The sequence below is a fragment of the Rattus norvegicus genome, chromosome 6, assembly GCF_036323735.1.
Source record: "Rattus norvegicus strain BN/NHsdMcwi chromosome 6, GRCr8, whole genome shotgun sequence".
NCBI classification, from domain to species: domain Eukaryota; kingdom Metazoa; phylum Chordata; class Mammalia; order Rodentia; family Muridae; genus Rattus; species Rattus norvegicus.
This window is the reverse complement of record NC_086024.1, coordinates 93,067,898-93,074,938: the sequence shown is the minus strand read 5'-3', so window position 1 is coordinate 93,074,938 and position 7,041 is coordinate 93,067,898.

The window sequence follows — 7,041 nt, the reverse complement described above, 5'->3', positions numbered from 1 at the left end:
CACTTTAGAATTCCTAGGGTCACAATGCATGGGAAAACTTACAAAAGGAAGGTTGGCAGGCTAGATTACAATTATTGTGTGATGGTCTATCCAGCAAGGAAGGGATCCAATGTAATAAATTTACCACCAAGTGACAGGTGAGAGGACTGGCTTAATGTTGGTTTCATGGTTGGTAGGTCAAGCATTTTATAGGGCTTACATGAGTCTTTGTGAGAGCTTTGCTATGGAACCCCCAAAGCTTCCCCCGCCAAAAGTTGCTAAACCCACTGTTCTATCAGGAGAAGACTATAAAGCTTAAGGTGAATGAGACAGAGGTTGGCTGATGTCCATTGGTGGAGAATCTCATCTACTTGGTTGTTCTGTGCCTTTCTCGAAGTGTGCTTCACTTGGCAGTCATTCGCCCCATGTTTTCTATCCTCTTCGATGAACTCATTCACCTACCTCTCACCTCTTCCTTAGTCTGGGCTTCTGACCGGGCTGCTACGTGCCTGTGCTCATTCTTGTATTAGGCTCCTTCTAACGTCAAATAAGGTAGGTGACTGGGTGTTCTGCCCACTAGGCAAATCCTCTGTTTCTATCTTTCTGGTCAATGGATGTGGTTGTGGCACTGCTGCAGCCCACATCTGTTTGCATCCTCACACTGAGCTGACCCACCTGGGACTCAAAGTTGGGTATTTCCTTTTCTCTCAGGTGGCCATGTGGAGCAGCAGACTCTCTATGAGGTCAGAGAAAGGCACCAGAGCAACAAGAGGAGGTGACATGGGGTTTTGGAGCACGGGTCGGTAACTGGAACCTCACTGTTTTGAATGTGCTGTCTCCTTTTGTTATGATTATTTCCGGGTCCACTAGGTCTTTTGGTAGGTTGGTTGGAGTGATGATGGAGAAGGGAGAACTATGGGAGAACGTAATTGCAGTTGTATGAGAAAAGGAATGGAGATACTGTACCAATCTGTAAGATGTTAAATTAGAGAAAAGTAAACCACGAGATAGAAACTGTTCAAATGGATAACTGAAGGAATTTATATGTATATATTTGAATAGGTAACTGAAGACATGGTTTATCATTGAGATCTACAGTGGCAGCCACCAATTTAACAGAGGGTTATCAAGTGGGTTTATTTGAGAATAGAGGTTAGTAGGTCAGAGAAGTCAGGATCTGCTACTTTTTATTTTATAGCTTTCTGTATCTTTAATTTTTACTTATTGTTCTTTCTTTATTTTTAGTGTAGACACAGAGTGTGGCAAGAGGAATGTGTAACCAAGTCCAAAAGGAGAGACTTTGACCCCATGCTTGGATCAGCTCTTCCTGAATGGTCCTGCTGCAGCATCTGATAATGATGCCTCGTGATGCCTTATTCTCAGCCCTTTCCTCGGGGCAGCCTGAGTACTCACAGGCCCGGGGCTCAGCACAGATGCTTCCATTGATTTGTTCTGTTGGGGGAGAGAACAAGCAGTCGTGCATTACCAAATCCTTCAGGTGCTGGGGGAGGTTGGAAACTGCCCCAGTGTACTGCACTGGCGGAATGTGGATTCATTCTTCCAGTTACTCAAAGAAAAAGCACTGTCCTCGTGAGATTATTTGAATTCTTTGTCTGGTATCCCTTTGCCTGCAGCCTTTGCCAGGCTGACTTTATTATCCTAAGAGCCTCAGTCTTCTGTAACCACTGGTGTAAAACAGGCTCGCCTGTCCCCTCCATCTACCGGCTAGTTTCCATTTCATTCTCTTATTATTTATTTATTTATCTATTTATTTATTTATTCACTTACTGTTTATTTCAGTCAAAACCTAAGTTTCACCTAGAGATTGTAATTTACCTGATAAGTGTATGTCCAATGTAAATTTGTACATACTACTTAGGTTTCTTTTTCCTTCTGTTAGTCATCAATGAAATAAAAGACAAAAAAGCCTTGGCAACATTTGTACTAAATGATTAAATGCTGAAGTCATTTGTATATTTCTTTAGTGATATATTCATTAGTGATAGTTACATACTTCAAACAGGCCATAATAAATGTGTTCTAGAAAGCATTCACTTGAAACAGTGAAAGTGGATCGGTTTGAAGTTGTGTGGTTGAAAGTACAGCCATATATGATATGGGTTTGGGTGTGGCTGAGACTAACAGTAAACAACTTACGGTGGCTCACATAGGAAAGAATTTTATTTCTCTTTCATGTTAGTATCTAAAGAAAACTGTATGAAGGCCGAGACATCTTTGTTTCCGACATGTGGGCTTCTGTTTTGTTTCTCTGCTATGCAATCGGACTCCCCTTGTAAGACCATCTATCTCACAGCCAGGACCTCACTTCTGCCCAAGCCATCCCATTTGCCCTCTCTACATCAGTAGAAGGGAGAGAGGGAAGCTGGAAGGCTGTGCTGCCTTCCACTAAGCTAGCCTCTGGGGAGTTTCAGGTACTGTCTGTCTTTGCACGTCATCATTCACAATGCAAGCCATGTTGATACACTTCCCTTCAGGGATGGCTGGGGTTCAGTGTCTCTATTCTGAATATCATTAATCAATTAGAATAAGGGTTTCAGTGACCATAATAGAAGAGAAAAAGCCAGGCATGGACACATACATGAGTAGTTTCAGTCCTTTGGAGCTTGTGGAAGAGGACCATGAGTTTGAGGTCATCCTGGGCTACATGTTTGGAACCTTATAAAATAAAACAGACAGACAGACAGATGAGATGGAGAATGGCACTTTTTGAAGTGCAACCAGAAACACTGCCAAACTGCATATGGTCATTCATCTTTGTAGCAGTTGCCAATGTTTTTTATGCAAAGGGTTTTGGGTATTTGGAAATTCTTTATGTCTACCCTGTGACTTAAAAAACAAACTCTACAAAGAACATTGAATTTCCCATGTATTCCCCATGGTGTTTCTTTCCTACATTTCCTGACTTGTGCTTTTATTTTATAGCTTCTTTTTACCCTATATTTGGTGGTATATACTGCTGATGTAATATCTGTTAAGATATAGTTGAAACACTTTTAGTCTTGGAAATGAACATTATATGTTAATCATACATGTTGATCTGCATGTTGTCAAGGTTAGGAATGCTAACCAGGACAGTTTACACTGCCCCATGCCGAAGTTTTAATTATAAAAATCACATTACTACCTCTCTATTACAAACCACGGGGTTGCTGGTTACCTCTACCTCATTCTCTTGTTATTAAAATAAGAACAAAAATAACTTAGCTTAATTGTATTTCTCCGCAATTTGTCTTTATTGTAGCAAGTTAACTATGGTTTCTAACTGCATTTCCTAATCATTGAGAAAATTTAAACAGTCTGAAGTAATTATAGCATGCCCAAGCAGGGAGTAATGAATAATGTCTCGGTTGCTGAGAGCAGCATCGACTTTTCATAATGGCAATTTAAAGCAGACAGTAATTCCCAACTCATGAGACATGATTCCCCCAGGAATGGAGAGGGAGTTTACAAAAGTCTGCTCACCAACATGTGGCTCCAGTGTGTGTGTGTGTAGAGAACCTTATTTACAAAACAGAACAGTACCCCTCTCAGAAAGCATGGATTGCCTTTCTGTGAGTTGTCAGGTAAGTCCCAAAGGCTCCCCCAGACACACCATTGTCATTGTTCTTGGTTGCTCATGATAAGAAGACCAGGACACTTTTTCCTTGGCGGGTGTCTTATGTGGTTCCAGAGGGTGTGATGAAGGCTGCAGGGAAAGAGAAGAGACCACTGGTCTCACTCAGCACTAGGCCCTACTTGCTACAGTACTGACCAGGCTGGCAAGGTGTGTTGTTATTGGTGTAGTACAGGCATGACAGTTTTGAGAGCAGCCAAATGCTTTCTGATTTATGAAACCTGTTCTAAGGAAGGTTACACATGGTTACACCTACGAACCTGGTCAAAAGCCAATGACTAGGGATGTCATAGGTCTCAAGGACCTGTTGTTTTGATAAGTGGTCATTGTGCTGGTTGGTTCTCAAGTTGACTCTAGAGAAGTAGCTGGAGAAGATAACTAGAATAATAAAATGAACAGTTATCCTATCACGTTGTCATTAAAACACAAAGGAAAGCCATAACATTTTACTCATTTATAAAACACATATCTGAAAATGAGATGGTCTCCAAGGAAAGAAATTAAATTAAAAAAAATTTTTTTTTGGTTAACTTTGTGCTACTTACAGCTGATAGTCTCAGTCACATGGTCACATGTACATACGGTCAGAAAGGCTAAAGATAGCCTTAACTAGTAGAATGAATGTTATCCATACTGAGGAAGAGATCAGTAATATAGCACATGCTATGTGAGAATTCATGCTGGAGATGTAGACCATAGCACCAATACTGCTTCCAACAGTAAAGAAGTTTGCTTATTAAAGACGTGAAAGATATATGCCTATGTTAGGGCATAATGCCTTGTTCAGTGTGGGTTCAATGGTTAACTGCAGTCCTAAGCATTATCTCATTCTAAGCCACAGTATCCTTGTGAGTGTTACAATACACATTTTTCTACATTAAAATAAGCAACTGGTTATCTAAAAATATTTGGTGGTGTTACTCATAAGTCAAGTCATCTTATTAATACTGCCCATAAAAGAAGGTGTCCAGACACATTTGGCCTTCTGTATAAGAGCAATGATCTCAAATTATTAAGCAATTTTCATCGGTAGCAGATGGAAATAAGAATTTTTACATGTGAGAAATTTTGATGAGCAGTGTGTATTTCAGGAAAAATAAATTTCTAGACGGCATTCCTAAGCTGATTTATCCTAAATGCAAAAGCAGACCTTGCATTGATATTTGACAACACTCAATGTGTCTGAAATAGTCTGTCATTGGACATCATCTCTAAGTAGACTACTGTGAACCCATAATTAGGAATCTAGCAGATTTTCTGAACTGATAACAGCCCCTCCGGGGTATGAAAAGCCTTCAAAACTTTCCTGTTTGCAGCTCCCTTTCTCAAGGCAGAAAGCGAGGATGTTGGAACTACTGTGAATGTTAGAGATGAGAAGCTTTGAATTCTCCTAGGATCTTGTAAGAAACCACTCAATGGCTTTTGTCGTTTTGATCAATAAATGGTTTTTCTAGTCTGCATGATTTAAACACAGAATCAAAATGTAAAAGCTAGAAGGCATTGGCTTAATAGATTTGCTGTTTGGAAATACTTTAGTTCGGAAAGAGCCTTATTATTATTTTTTAAATCAGCGAATGTATATTGAATTTAGTCTGCAAAGTTTCTTTTAGTTTGACAGTTCTTGTACCATTAGGATTTGAAGGTCTAAGCTGTTTCCCCTGCCACTTTCCCCAGTGGATGTGAGGAAAGAATGATTAAAGATGCTTATCTTTAATTTACTGGTTTGGGATTTATAACTGTGTTCTTATATAAATTCAACAGCCACTTTCTGGGGTCACATGTACTGGTACCACTTGGTCTTTGCCCCAGGCATGTAGGAGGCAGTCACTTACATAATAGAAACCAAATTGTCATAAGTGATCTATAAAGTGCAGGTTGAAAGAGAAGATGATGAATTTTTCAAGGGGGGCAATTTCACAGAAGCCATGATTTAACAATATTTGTAAAAACACAGCATTTTCATGATGGAGATTGAGAAGGCATTTTAGGCACAAGCATGATAGCATTATCAGATGTAGTGGGTTACAGGTGGGAAAAGCTGAATGGTCTGAACACAGTTATGCATTAATTATCACATGGGTTGGAGGAAAGAACAGGGCTCTGTGCAGGGTTATCTTCCAAATAAGGTAAGGCATTTGAGTTTAGAGACACTGACTAGGGTTAGGTGGGAAAGAGGAAGTCTCACTGAGAAAGGGAGTCCTCCATTTTAAGCCAAGCTCAGGGAGCTATCCAGACATGGTGTACTGCAACCTTAACAGCAGGGACCCCCAACACAGAAAAACCCACATGGGGACCATCTTTCAGTAGTTCCTGTATGGGTTTGAGTTAGACTGCCCTGGAGAGGTAAGTATCCCACCCCCATGGAGGATCAGATTTAGTTGGTTACTTGTTGAGCCTCACCTTAGTTGCTTTTATAAAGCTTTCCAGATGGTTTTCATGTATAGCCAGGGTTGAAGTTCACTGTAAAAACAATTTGTTATGGTTCAAAGATAGTATGTGGAGGAGGAAGATTTGGATGAGGCTGGGGAATAGCCTTGAGATGCTAGCCTTGAGAGAATCATTATTTTCTAGTCTGGGCCTTATGAAGTAGATTGCAGACAGAGAGAGCGCCAAGGTGTGCCTGCGAGTGATTACGCCATGCAACAGACTTAGTGTAAGAGAAGTTTATTGGGGAGGGGAGAGGAGTGAGGGCCTGGAAGAGGGATAGAGGCAGACAAGAAGACTTGTAGAAAGAGATAGATAGGAACAGAGCCACGAGGGCAGAGAAAAGGAGAGAGAGAGAGAAAGAGAGAGAGAGAGAGAGAGAGAGAGAGAGAGAGAGAGAGAGGTTGTGTGTTGAGAACGAGAGAGGAGATGCCAAGGACACAGAGAGAGTTGGAGTGGCTGATGGGTCCTTTCTATTCTCAGCATACACCTATCACACCTGGCTGTGGCAGCAGGTCTTGAGTTTAGCAATTGCTAGGTTCCCGAGGACAAGCCAGCAGAATCGCCTGCACGGTAACATGCCGTAGGTAGTAAATTAGTCTTCTGAACCCTGGCCAGTGCGACTCTGCCTCATTTAGCTGTTGTATGAACCAGACTATAGCAACCCAGCTTTCCATGGCTTGGTGGTGCTTGTCATAACTCCCCCCTTCCCTGCCAAAAAAGTCCCTGATGAGGAAAAGGACAGAGTACACATAAACATGCTCAGAGTCTGGTTTTATTTGTGCCTTAGGTTTTCTGAGGCTATAGTGCTATGTAGTACTCTGAGCCCAATTTTCTGCTGCACACTGAGAGCCATGTCAGATGGGAGCTTGGTAGGTGGGGGTGTGGTGGCATAGTACCAATGGTGGGAGAGAAGGGAGTGAAGCAAATCCAATTGTTTCTTGTCTACTACTTCATAAGTAACCCTTAATAAACTCATTTTGCTCATCGAGATGGGCTTTCAT